At 50.8% G+C, this 13,585-nt stretch overlaps 1 protein-coding gene across 1 annotated transcript in view; it reads left to right on the top strand.

The window, feature by feature from the left end:
- LOC8038365 (peroxidase) overlaps nt 1-13,585 on the top strand; it is a 264,537-nt gene that overhangs the window by 58,727 nt on the left and 192,225 nt on the right. The gene's annotated exons all lie outside the window — the stretch shown is intronic.

The following is a 13,585-nucleotide window of genomic DNA, read 5'->3' as shown; positions in this document are numbered from 1 at the left end:
CTCACTTCTCGCCATGAAAGTTCGGGTGTGGTCGTCGGAAGAATGGGCCCGTGGAATTACACTCTGACTTCGGAGCACTTTGGCCTATTCGCGACGAGTTCCCCCAGTGCGGCGCTAACTTCTGGCCACCAGATAGGCTCCCTTTCCTTGGCGCGGCAACGGACGATTCCCAGACGCCCCTCGTGGACTCGCGCTAGCATCTCTTTTCGAAGGCTTCTTAGGATGATCAGCATGACGCCGTTCAGCAAGACTTCATCACAGACCGTTAAGGTGCCCCTCAGTGACCAATAAGGTTTGAGAAGAGAAGGGAGCTTATCTTTGGGAAGCCACGTTGACTGGCATACGTTGAACAGGACTGCGCACTCCGTATCCGCCTTCTGCTCCAGCCGCAGCTTTTCCAGCGGACACTCGGTCGCTGTGAGTGCTTTTACAAACCCCACGACGAGCGACGAAACTTCAGCGCCTTCGTGGTGAATAAGGTGTCCATCGTAGCGATACGTTTCTCTGGAACATGCGTCATGTTAATGGAATGCCGCATGAGTCGCATTCGAAAGCGTTGAACTCTCGTGGCAATGAGTCTATCTGATCACGGCCCAGGAAAGGAAGCAATGGCTTGCGATCGGTCTCGAAAAGAAATGTTAGTCCTCTCAGGTACTCGTCGAAGCGCACCCCCACCTTTTTCGTGCGAGAGCTTCTATTTCTATATGAGAGTACCGCACCTCGGGTTTCGTCAATGCCCGTGAAGCGTAGGCTACTGCCCCTTACTCTCACGAAGGTTGGTCTTGCATCATGACTGTGCCGATTCCGTACGAAGAAGCGTATGCCGATACGGTAGTCGGGTATTCCGTATTGTACCTCGCTAAGCAGGTATCAGAGCTGATGGCTTCTTTGAGCTTCTTGAATGATTCTTCCTGGGGTTTGTCCCAGACGAACTCTTTGTTCTTCAGTAGAAGTTGACGTAAAGGTTCCTACATCGTGCACGCTTCCTTGCTTGCCTTGCTACGTGGTTGAACATCCCCGGGAAGCCTCTAACTTCATACGTAGTCTTCGGCTGGGGCAGGTTCGTGATGGCTCGCGCCTTCTGTGGGTCCGGGTAGATTCCTTTTAGAGCGCAGCTCTTAGGGGCCCGTTCCCGGCTTGAGCGGCGTCGGCGTCGCCGTCGGCGCAACCAAGGTCACCCCAAGGTCACGCGACCCCCAAGGTCATCCCAAGGTCACGTGGCCCCCAAGGTCACCCCAAGGTCACGTGACCCCCAGAGGTCACGGGCCCCCCAGGGTCACGTGACCCCCAAGGTCACGTGACACCCAAAGTCACGTGACCCCCAAGTCACGTGACCCCCCAGGTTACGTGACCACCCCCAGGGTCACGTGACCCCCCTTGCCGAGGTCACGTGACCTCCCCGATGACGTCATCGTCACTGATAACGTCACCGGCATCCACATCGTCATCGTCATCATCACTGATGACGTCATCAGTGACGTCACTGATCACCTCACCGGCATCCGCATCGTCATCGTCATCATCACTGATGACGTCATCAGTTACGTCACTGATGACGTCACCGGTATCCGCATCGTCATCACGGATTACGTCATCAGTGACGTCACTGATGACGTCACCGGCATCTGCATCGTCATCGTCATCATCGCTGATGACGTCATTGGAGTCCGCATCGTCATCGTCACTGATGACGTCATCAGTGACGTCACTGACGACCTCACCGGCATCCGCATCGTCATCGTCATCATCGCTGATGACGTCATCGGAGTCCGCATCGTCATCGTCACTGATGACGTCATCAGTGACGTCACTGATGACCTCACCGGCATCCGCATCGTCATCATCACGGATGACGTCATCAGTGACGTCACTGATGACATCATCGGCATCGTCACGTGACCCCCAAGGTCACGTGACCCCCCCCCCCCCAGGTCACTTCACCCCCCAGTACCCTTCCCTTCTCCTCCTCAAGAGCTGCGCTCTAATTCGGTGTTACAGGGAGTTGTAAACGGCTTTCACTTTTTTTAATCTAAGGTTATGCCCAAGATTCAAATCGTTGAGGCTGCAAACTTTCACTTGTAAGGCTCAGCGTAAATCCGGCTGCCTGGAGCCTCTTGAGAACTGCTGCCAAGCGACGATCGTGCTCCTTCTTGTCTAAGAGTAGACCAGGATCTCGTCCATGTAGGTTTCTACGCCTTCCATCGCGTCGAAACTTTGAGAGGATTTTTTTTTTGGAATATGTCTGGGGCTGGGGTAATTCCGAACGGGAGCCTCTTGTAGCAGTTGCAACCATAACGTGTAATAAAATTTCGTCAGCCCTTGGCATTTATCGAACAGGCGCACTTGGTAGAATCCGAAGTTTGCGTCCAGGTTCGAGTACAGCTTAGCGGTTTCCAGGCAGCAAATTACATGATCGACCGTTGGTAGAACGAGTAGCTTTCGTCGCGAAGACTTGTTCAGATGCGTCAAGTCCACGGATATTCTGACTGCCCCTAAAGGTTTTTGGACAGGTACTATCGGAACGCACAACGTCGTGGGAGTGCTCACTTTGCGTATGATGCCCTCCGCTTCCAGGATGTCTAGTTTCTTCTTTAAAGCTTGCCTCACTAGAATAAGTACCTTACGCGTCGTTGCCGCTGCTACTGGGACAGCGTCAGGTACCAACCGGATTGTTTATTCACCCGAGATTTAGCCGATGCCGGAAAACAGCTTCGGGTACTTTGCGACGTAGTCGACTTCTGCAACGGCAACTTCATCCATGAATCGGAAGATACCAACTGCGTGAATTGATGGGGAGCTCCATGAGCGGTATTTGGAGATTCTAAACGCCATAAGTTGCCCCTTCGCATGGCGTCCCTTTCCAACTGATTTCTGCTTGGAACTTTCCTCGCGTCATATGGGATTCGTTGTTTGGGCCACGAAGATTTTTTGCTTTGATAAGCTACTTGGGTCGACCGGGAAACGATTCGCTGAAGACGTTTACTTCCACGCCAGTGTCAACTTTTGCTCGCAAGCCGCACCCATTTATCTGCAGATTGACAGTGTGGGCGGATGACTTTGCAATATCACGGTCGACTTTCCTAAGGAACTTATCTTCGTCTGACGCTTCCACGGCGATTCCGTCTTGCTTGGTGGCAATTAGTTTCTTGTTGCGACAGACTTTTTCAAAATGTCCAATGTTACAGCAGAACGAGCACTTTTCGCGAAGAGCTGGACAGCCGCTCCTTTGATAAGCGGAATACCCACAGTGCCCGCAAAGTTTTTGGCCTGAGCTTTGCTTGTCGTTCGCACTTGCGAGGGGCTCTTTCTGGTTTTTTTTCTATAGGACAGCGTTGACGTTAACTCCCGCGTGCTCCGGACCTTTGCGATCTACTTGCTGCCTCTTAACCGTTTCGCCGGTTCTTTCCTTGGAAAGCGCGGTAGCCAAGGTCAAATCCCGGTTCATCTGCCGAGTCTCGGAGAGACGTTGGTCTAAGAGCCCTAGGACAAAGCGGTCGCGAATAAGTCGGTCCTTTATCGTTCCGACTTCATACCTCTCAGCTTGCTTGTGCATGGCAGTCATGAACTGGTCTACTGTCTCTCTGTGCTCTTGTTTTTGTCTATTACACTAAGCGCTCTCCTAGACGATGTTTTTCGTGTGAACGAAATAACCTTAAAGCTTTGACTTCACTAGTACCTAGTTCTTGAAATCAACGTTTTTTAAGTCGAGTGACCTGAAAATGTCTCGAGGCTTCCTTCCAATAGTGTAAGGAAGCGTCCTTACTTCGGTTTCCTCGTCTTTTCGTTGAGGCCGGTGGCGAAGCTGAAGTTCTAGATTTCTTCGAGCTACGCCGGCCAGTCACCCACGTTGTCAAAGTCGAAGGGTTGCGGCGGCTGGAGCGATGCCATGGCGCCGTTGGTCTCGATGCGTCCCATCTCCTGGGTGCAGTGCTATCCTCTGTCGGGGCTAAGCCACACCACTCCTAGAAGTATATCTTGTTAGTGGAAAAAAAAGCCCATTTTTATTCAACAAGCGTTCCTAATACACAGTTGCGTGTCTACCAAAAAACGAATACAAACAAATGTGTTTGGGTTATCGGAGTGAGAGCGGCGCGGCCGCATCATGACACTACAGTAGCTGCCGGCGCCGACACGTTGCTGGTCTCAGATACGGACTCGGGCGAGCTGGCGGACTTCTCCTCATTGCCAACCACCTGGCCACCGTCACTTAAGTCGTCGCTAGCTCAAAAGGTAGCAGGGCGTCAAGCATCGTGGTCAGCTTGCGACCATGCACCAATTGGAATGGTGTAACCCCATTGGCCTCTTGACCCGCTGTGTTGTCGGCGAACGACACATATAAGGCAGAACCTGGTCTCACGTCTTGTGTTCTACGTCGACGGACATCGACACCATATCGGCGATGGTCTTGTTTAGCCATCCCGTTAGCATATTAGTTTTAGGATGGTACATTGTGGTTCGACGGTGGTTGCTCTGACTGAGGCAAAGAATGTCTTGTATCGGGTGTGCCATTAACGATGACCTGCGATTTGCAATCAGAACATCGGAAGCGCCGTGCCGCAGGACGATGGACTCAATAAAAAACTTGGCGACCTCCACAGAAATCCCTAATGGAATTGCTTGCGCTTTGACGTGTCGCGAGATATAGTCTGTGGAGATGATTATCCAGCGGTTTATGGACGTTCACGGCGAGAAAGGGCTAACTATATCCATTCCGATCTGATAAAACGGTGTGGACGAGGGAGCAATCGGATACAGAAGTCCTGACGGCTTCGTCAGCGGTTTCTTGCGTCGCTTACACTCATGGCATGATCGACTGTAGAGGTGAACGGTATTCGGTAGCCTCGGCCAGTAGTACTTTTCCCGACTCCTGGAAAGCCTCCTGCTGTAGCAAAGGTGTCCAGCCGTTGGGTCGTCATGGCAGGCTTGGAAGATTTTTTTTCGAAGGCTGAACGGAATAGCCAACAGCCATGCTGTGCTGTTGTTGGCGAAGTTCTTTTTTACTCCACCCCTTGCCGCATGGAGCAGAAAGGTAGGATCCACAAAAAAACGCGGGGAACCGTACTCGCTTGCTCTTTAACGCGCTCGATCAGTGCTCGCAGTTGACGGTCGTCTTGTTGGAGTGCTGCCATGTCCGCTGCCATCCAGAGATACAAAATAACACTCATCGTCACCGTCTTTGATGCAAGCGGAGCCGGCCTCGACTGGGGCCCTTGGCATGCAGTCGGCGTCATTGGGCTTCCGGCGTGACTTGTACACCGCGGTCATGTCGAACTCCTGCAATCGTAGGCTCCACCGGGCGAGGCGTCCGGAGGGGTCCTTCAGGTAGGCAAGCCAACAGAGCGAGTGGTGATACGTGACCACGCGAAAAGGACTGCCATACAAATATGAGCAGAAGTTTGCCCAGAGAACAGCAAGGCACTCCTTTTCAGTCGTTGAGCAGTTCCTCTCCGCTTATACAGCGTCCGACTCGCATATGCGATGACTCGCTATGCCTCGTCCTCTCTTTGGACTAGCACCACGCCAAGTCCGGTGTTCATGTCGTTTGTGTGAATCTCTGTTTCAGCGAACTGGTCGAAATGGCCAGGAATCGGGGGCTTCTGGAGTCTTCCTTTTAACTAATTGATTGAACGCCGTTGTTCTTCTGTCCACTCAGACTTACGGCGTCTTCTGTGAGGTGCGTCAGAGGTGCGGACAGCTTGTCGAAGTCACCAACTAACCGACTCTGGTAGGCACAGAGTCCGAGAAATGTCCTCACGGCATTCTTTTGAGACGACGGCGTAAATGCAGCTACGGCGCGGGTCTTCTCGGGGTCAGGAAGAACACCCTTGTTGTTCACTACGTGGTCAAGAAACTTTAGTTCGCCATAAGTGAACATACACTTTATTGGCTTTACTGACAGGCAGTGCGGTCTTGATGGCTTGAAGCACGGCTCCTAGTCGTCTCACGCATTCGTCGAAATCCCGTCAGAATACCACGACATGGCCGAGGTAGACGAGGATGCTCTACCTTCTTGGACCTGCCAGCATAGTGTTCATGACACGCTGGAAGGTGGCTGGTGCTGTACAAATTCCGAACGGCATCACTTTGAACTCGTATAGTCCGTCAATAGTAACTAAGGCAGTTTCTTTGGGGTCGCGTTTGTCGACTTCAACCTGCCAGTAGCCACTATTCAGGTTTATCAACGAAAAATACCGGGAGTGGCGCAGTCGGTCTAACGTATCGTCGATGCGGGGAGCGAATATACGTCCGTCTTAGTCACAGCGTTCAGTCGGCAATAGTCCACGCAGAACCCCAGGGTTCCGTCCTTCTTTACATGGACGACGGGAGACGCCCACGGACTTTTTGAGTGTGGAATGATGTCGTCGTTGAGCATTTCCTGGACTTTATATTGAATCAGCCTCCTTTCATTTAAGGACACTTGATACGGCGACTGATTGACAGGGAGCGCGTCGTCGTCGGCAAGAATGCCATGTATAGTTATTGGTGTTTTTCGAACTTTCGATGGCGTTGCAAAACAGTCATTGTAGTCAATGAGAAGATCAATAAGTTGCTTCAGAGCTGGGAGCTCGGGGTCTTTGTAGAGCTGCGGCGGCGACGTGCTTTTCTGCTGTGACGAAGAGATTTCCTCACAAATTGCGGTAAAGAGGGCAGGCGCCTCGAGCTCCTCGACGTTGCCCACGGTGATACTCGTCGTTAGGTGCTGCGGTTCCTCTCGAAAGTTTTTCACGAGAACAGTTGTACGTCCTTCTCGGAAATCCATTACGCCTCGTGCGACGCCAATTTTTTTGACAAGGAGCAGTTGGGCGCTGCTTTCCAGAAGAGCTGCACCGTGCATGGCTGCAACGGTTATGACGGTTACGAAAACACTGGACTGCGGCGGCAGGTTCTCATAGTCGACAATAACTCGGATCGTGGTTGACTTCGTGCTGTCTCCACTGGCGAAAGAAGAGGCTTTTGCAGCGTCAACCGTTCGCCCCGAGGTCGATGACGGCGCCGTACTCGCAGAGAAAGTCTATTCCGAGGAAAACTTCCCTCTACAGCCTTGCAGAACGGCGACCTTCCCGGGGCACGTCTCATCATAGATATCGACACGAGCAGTGCATCTACCGACTGGTGTAGTGAGGTGTACTCCGACGGTTCGTATTTCCTGTCCATCCCACAGCGTGGTGACTTTTCGAAGGCGTCGAGAGCCTCCGACTCAAGACTGCGGAGTATGCTCCGGTGTTCACGAGGGCCGATGCGTCATGGCCGTCGATAACAACGTTTAGGTTGTTGAGCACCATTGCAGGCGCGTCGTTGCGATGCGTGGCGTTTAGATAGTTGGAGCGCTCCGGTGTTCTTGGAGGCTCTTTAATACGGTCGTCTTCGACAACGTTACCTCCAGACGTTGCCGCACTTAGTTTTCCCGGCGAGATAGGAGGGAGAGTTTGTCTTGGCGAGAGCGGCGGAAGGGCGAGAGCGCACTTCTGGAGTCGGCGCCGGAGACAGGAGTCGTGAAAGGTATTCCTCGATGTCCCTTGTTCGCTCTCCAAGGCGCGGTTGGGGGTCGCTTGGCGCGAAACCTCATAGGCCCATTTTTTTTCGGTACGGGCACCTCCGGTAGACGTGATAGGCATCGCCGCAGTGATAACACAGCGGTCGTCGATTGGTCGTGCGCAACACACCCGTCTTCCTAGGCGCCAGTTGTTCAGTGCGGACGAGCAAGGGCTGCCCTTCTTGACGTCGGCAAGTCTCCGGCTCTAGTAGGTCACGTTGAGGGGGGGTGGAATACTGCAGGACAGCTGGCACCGGTCTCCGAGCTACAACGGCGTAGGTAAGAGATGGCTCCTCGGGTGCTGCGACTGTGGCAGGACCCTCCGGTTGGAATGCAAACTTAACTTTCTCTCGGACCACTTCGGCTATCGACAGCGGACCAGTCTTACGGGAAATAGGCAGGAGCTTCATGATTTCATTCCTGGTTGTTGCAGCTGGATGGAGATAGGGCAGCGAATCTGGGAGGTCTATGGTAGTGGGATAGTTGGAGACCCGTGCTTGAAGGGCACGTTCGATGTTTGTGACCTCAGTGATGAGACTTCGGCAGTGGTAGGCGGGCCCCGCACAAGGCCTCTGATTATGTTTTCTCTCACTCCCCGCATCAAGACCTGCAGATGTTTTCTTCAGGAGCGTTTCGGTCGGCGCGGTTCATGAGGCGAACAACGTCTTCAACGAAGGTTGTGCCGCTCTCGTTCGGCCCCTGGCTCTTTGCTTGGGGAAGGTCTTCGACCCGCTGACGTCGCTGCTGGCTGGCGAAGGTGCGTCGAAGCTCGGCCTGGAAGTCTTCCCACGACGAAATTGACGCTTCGTGGTTTTCAAACCAGGTGCGTGCAGTGCCTTCCAGAGCGAAGTAGACATTCCGTGGGCTCTGCTCAGGCCCCCATCCGTTGAACCGGGCGACGCGCTCACACTGGATCAACCAGTCGTCCATCTCTTCATGAAGATAGCCACTGACATTCGCCGGCGTCCTTGGCGAGGCGTGAAAGTAGACAGTGGACGTCGGTGGCGTTTCATATTGCTTGAACATTGTGTTCATCAAACGGCGTCTCCTTCTTCCTCGGCTGCTCTAATAGTTGACCGAACTCCGGATACTGTCCCTGGTTGTGGCGGCTTAGTCGGGTCTCGGGTTCGCGAACGGGGATTAGTTTTCCGGGATTAGAAGAAGATCCGGCCGCCACAACCAAAATGTTACGAATGGCAATTCATGAGGCGACGAAGTAATTGAAGGAACTGAACCTTTAATTGGGCGAACTTGTGCCCAACATCAAAAGAGGAGAATGTTAGCGTCGTAGGCGCGATGTCGGTGAAACAGCAGGATCGAGCGCTGGGGCGAAACAGCCTCCTCATCGCAACGCGGAGCCCCGTACTTAGACGCTTGGGCTTCTGGAACAATCGGCGTAGAGGTTTCGGCGCGTTGAATGTCTTAATCTCGAATAAGCTTCAGGGCACTCGAATGTACCAGAACGCGACATTACAGAAAAAGACAAAAAAAAATGTACCCGCGGCCAGGCATCGAACCTCGGCTGATCGCGTGGTAGGCAAGCACGATAACCGCTAGGCAACGTGCGCGCTGCCTACTTGGCCAGCTGCGCGCGCGGCAATACGAAGCGGAGATGTCCCGGTGACTTGTGGCCTAGGCATGCTTAAGCTTTTGTAACGTGACGTAAGCAAACAGGGCTCTGTAAACCAGCCTAAGTGTTTTTGCATCACCGCTGCAACGACAGACGGCGCTGACACCAAAATCCTTGCAAAGTGTCACCTGCGAAGCTATCACTTTTAAAAGTGCAGATTCGGTATTTTATTGCAGTGCGTGGAGGACTCATTCAACCGCAGATGGGAACACTGCCCATTATATTAACACGCAACCGTTAATATAGCTGGCACCTAACTGTTTGCGGTTTTGCAATTCTGCTCACACCAAGTCTGTATCAGTGTTCGTCCGGAACCCTCACTAATTTGGGTCCAGCTGTACACTGACGCAGCGCTTGTGCCTGCCCCAAATATAGTGTCATATTTTTTAACCGTGATGGTCTCAGGTATGAGTCCTACAAAAAATCCAGCATTATTTACTAAAACGCTTTAAAAATATCACCTTTTATCTGTGCTACGCTTGTTGCGCTTCAACCCTTGCTCGAGTAGATGCAAGTTACTCTCGTTGGTGACATCAGGTAATCAAATACAGAAGGGCGCTTTTCTTTTTACCTGTTCAGAGCGCTTTCTGGATTTTGCCGTTAACAAGTATCCCTCAGCACGGCATGACTATTCCATCTTATTCCGTTCCGGTATATCTCGTTCCCTTAGTTGCTCTGCGGCAGAACCTCCGGCCATGAAATCCCATCTAGCTGGTCGATGCTTCGCATTCTTGATTCCTTTGTCACGGTAGTGCATCAGAGGAGCACATTTTTAGAGCGCAGCTCTTAGGGGCCCGTTTCCAGCCTGAGCGGCGTCGCCGTTGGCGTCGCCGTCGGCGTCGGCGTAACCACGCCCTCCTCTCCTCCTCCTCCCCCTCCTCCTCCTCGTACTCCCCCTCCTTCTCCTCCTCCCCTCATTGTGTAGTATGGTCCGGGCGGGTTACGTGACCTCGGGGGGAGGGGGTCACATGACCCGTTTCCAGCCTGTGCGGCGTCGGCGTCGGCCTGTGCGGCCCCTCCCCCTCCTCCTCCTCTCCTTCTCCTCCCCCTCCTCCTCCCCTCTTCCCCTCATTATCTAGTGTGGTCCGAGGGGGTCACGTGACCTCGGTGGGGGGGGTCACATGACCCGTTTCCAGCTTGTGCGGCGTCGGCGTAACCGCGCCCCTCCCCCTCCTCCTCCTCCCCCTCCTCCTCCTCTCCCTCCTTCTCCTCCTCCTCTCCCTCCTTCTCCTCCTCCCCTTATTGTCTAGTATGGTCCGGGGGTCACGTGACCTCGGGGGGAGGGGGTCACGACCTTGGGGGCGAGGAGGAGGAGGGGGAGGCGGAGGGGGAGGAGGAGGGGGAGACGGAGGCGAGGGGAGGGGAGGAGCTTGAAGGACGATAAGGCGGTGAAGGAGAGAGAGGGGGTGGAGGAGGAGGACGGGAGGACTAGCAGGCATGATCACGAGGGAGGAGGAGGAATATACCCTCCCCTCAGTACCCTTCCCTCCTCCTCCTCAAGAGCTGCGCTCCAATTCGGCGTTACAGGAAGTTGTAAACGGCTTTCACTTTTTTTCATAGATCAATTTTTTTTTGTATGATCTGTTTAGTTCATAAATCTTTCGATCTCGTTTTTTGTTTGAGATGAGAGACTGCTCGTGACAGGAAACCGCGCAGCGCTGACTTCGAAACCTTTGAATGGGCTGTAAGGAAGCAAACCTCAGTGGCGGCATCCGTGTACGCGTGGGACACTGGCGGCTGTTCACCCAAGTTTGAAGCCCCCTCTGCCTCTGTGTACCGTGTAAAGGACCGAAGTGCGTCAAGTCGGAAAGGAAAGCGGTCGCTGCGACGCCCATTCGTGACGCGCCTGAAAAGGCCAATCAGGGGCCCCGAATCAACCCCAAGGTTTTACTTTGTGAGGAAACAACCATACGTGGCGTGTTAGGGAAATAACAGAGAAATAAATAGAATTGACAACTTAGCGTGGTTAATCTGGCAGACTGCGTGTATATTCTTGACGAACAAAACGTATGTTCACGGAACCAGCCAGTGTAATATACTCACCAAACCATACGGTACCCTTTAAAATAATAAATTTTATAATGTGCCTGTCGTGTTTAATCTTGTCAACTATTTCCTCTTTTTAAAAGCTTGGGAATGTTTTAATGCATGAAACAAGAGACGTTCATATTGTATTAAAATTAAACTTTGTAATTGTACGTCGCCCGAAAGCTTTTATTTTTTTCTAATTTGTTAGGGGTTGTGCAATGGTGTTTCTAATTAAATAAAGTGTCACTTTCATTTCAATAATGATACAATTATCACATATCGTAGATTTTTATTCCACCGTACGCGAAGCCCTTGGTACTCTAGAAGTTTACATAGTGTACTAAGAGTATACTTTTAGTAGGGCAGACTTTTGAGAGTGTACTTTCAGTGTACAAATAGCGCCCTTCTGGACTGCACAGAAATTACACTTGTAAATTAAAAAAAAAAACGGTTACACGTCCCTGGGCATACCTTGCTTGTATTGAGACTATTATCCAGTTTAAAAACAAAAAAGCTGTCTGAGTATACTTAGAGTACACGCTCGAAAGTATTATATACATAAATTCAAATGCACAACAATATCAGTTTAACTATTTAAAATGTACGAAATCTGTATGAATAAACTCCGGTAAGGTACTTGAACCTTATTGACGGTGCATGCCACGTCGATAAAATATGATTCCGTCATTTGCGTCGTCTTGTTTGTCAGCTGGAAAAGGGAATAAACTAAGTATGTAGAACTCAGGTAATCACCTAAGTGATTTTAATAGTTCTTTAAAATTGCAGCAAGTAGCTGTGCAATATTTTCAATTTAGCACGCACAATTTGTTTCTTAACATGCACTGACGACACAAGCTTAATGTTTGTTTACGGTGTTTTCTAATTTGAGGTAAATGGGGTAGGTGAGGTAAATACAAAAAGTAGGTGCGCCAGCAAATCGCAAAGCAATGCTAAATAAACATATGTACACCACTTGCTGTTGTAATAGATAGGTCTTCCAAATCAAACTGATCAAGAAGGTTCATACAATTCTGGGCAGTATTCCATTGATTAGAAAGCTCTAATTCTTTCTGTGACGGTTTTATCTGAAATAACAATATTCAGGGTCAGCAGTACAAAATGCGTCGTATAAAGTCAAACGAAACGCAAGGAAAGAAAGGTGGAAAGGTAGCTCATAAAATAACAGTATCCGAGCACACTTGTTCAGATCAGCAGAGAGAAAATATCTCATTTGCACTCTACGTTGCCAAAATACTTACCACATACAATACTGAAGAGTAGGTACAGGCATGAGTGAGTCAAAGCGGCTAATGACGTTCTATTTTAGTCATAGAGCTCCAACAATCATGATCCTTAAAGGAGGACCCCACTCTGCCAAAAGGAAGAGCCAACTTATTTTGTCCTTATACGCGCAACCTGCCAGGAATATTCCATTAAGGGACCTTGCTTCGCAGTTTTAGATAATAATAGTGTGAAGGTCGAGTACACACTGAAAAATCAGTGGATACTTGACCTTCGCGCTATTTATTTCTCAAATGCTTAAACAACTAGAAAACCTGAATATTTTACTGATGCGATAATCTTTTGAAATAGCAAGAATTCGGGTCACTGACACGCAAAAGACCCTGCGGAAATATGAGGTCCATGGGAGAAAAACGATTCCACGTAATTAAACAAAAATAAGCCACAATAAAATATCGTCGCTCAAGCCTTCACACTGTATTGATGTCAGGCCGGCAGCAATGTATGCAGAGGAGAAATCGGTATGACCCAGGTCCATCTGCACGAATATTCGAAGCATTTTCACTTCGAAGCCCAAGGCTGCCTGAGCTGCAACGCAATTTATGTACCTCGAGCTATACTTCATTCAGAAGCGGGGCTTACGCAGAAAAAAAGATCTGCCTCCAGGAATCCTGCATGTCACCTAAATCTGCGGCTAAATCACTCCCGTCACGGAAAAATAAATAGCTTCATGTTTCCTGAAGGCCCACGAAAGCCTCGCAGACTGACAGGAGGGGGAACCAGTTCCGGGTCATCATAAGTTCTAGATAAATAGTTATTTCCGTGAACCTTGGATTGTTCATAATCAGTGATAGTTTCTATTCGTTTTACAGCGAAGCTGTTGATGGCTAGGGTTCCGTAGATTTTTTGTGTGCGTCCACAAAAACTTATTTTTTTCCGCTGAATTTAGCGGAAAATTTTCCAACCAAATCTTGCGGAAATATTCCCCGCTAAACTCAGCGGTAAACATTTTCGGCTAAATTTAGCCAGAAAATCAGCGGAAAAGAGGACGGAAGCGCATCGCCCTCTCTTTGTCGTCGTCGTTCCAAGCCGCTTCCGTGCCTAGTGTTTTTTTCCTTCCGCCGGGTGGCGTTCCCGTCGCGAGTGTCTAG

The sequence above is a fragment of the Ixodes scapularis genome, unplaced genomic scaffold (assembly GCF_016920785.2).
Source record: "Ixodes scapularis isolate PalLabHiFi unplaced genomic scaffold, ASM1692078v2 PGA_scaffold8__174_contigs__length_109621045, whole genome shotgun sequence".
NCBI classification, from domain to species: Eukaryota; Metazoa; Arthropoda; class Arachnida; order Ixodida; family Ixodidae; genus Ixodes; species Ixodes scapularis.
Note: the sequence above shows the minus strand (reverse complement) of the source record. Positions and strands in the feature narration are given on the sequence as shown.